Source organism: Octopus bimaculoides, chromosome 19 (assembly GCF_001194135.2).
Source record: "Octopus bimaculoides isolate UCB-OBI-ISO-001 chromosome 19, ASM119413v2, whole genome shotgun sequence".
Lineage (NCBI taxonomy): Eukaryota > Metazoa > Mollusca > Cephalopoda > Octopoda > Octopodidae > Octopus > Octopus bimaculoides.
Genome location: NC_068999.1, coordinates 47,031,350 through 47,031,975, shown reverse-complemented (window position 1 = coordinate 47,031,975; position 626 = coordinate 47,031,350).

Genomic DNA, 626 nt, shown 5'->3' with positions numbered 1-626 from the left:
TATATATATATATATATATATATATATATATATATATATATATCGAATGTATCTTGGAAGTTAGAAACTATATGACGAAGTGAAGGAGAAAGCGTTGATCGTAGAACGATGAAATGAGATAAAGACATGAACAGAGGTAATACGCGTATTGACATGAAGTAGCTGGGGGTGAGGGTGGAACTCGGTTAAAGTACAAGTCTATCTTGGGAAGAAAATGACGGGGTGGAGCTAAATAAGATTGTCGAGATTGAGGAGGAAAGTGAGACATAAAATATGGCGTCCTGGGAAGGGTGGATTTGAATTAAAAGAGAAGCCAGATCTGTCAACATTAAATGGCGTTGAATCTTTGGTAAGAAGTAGAATATGATACAAGGGTGTGTGTGTGTGTGTGTGTGTGTGTGTGTGTGTGTGTGTGTGTGTGTGTATGTGTGTTTACTTTATTTCATTTCTTCGAGATATTTCGTGGTTTACTTAAGGAGGAATTCTGAAGAATTCTCCGATAGGACCAAGTCTCAAGAATTGCTTAGGGTATTGTGTTTCGCCACATTTAAAAGCCATGCATGCATGTGTGTGCGTGTGTGTGTGTGTGTGTGTGTGTGTGTGCTTGTTTGTCTGTGTATGTGTAT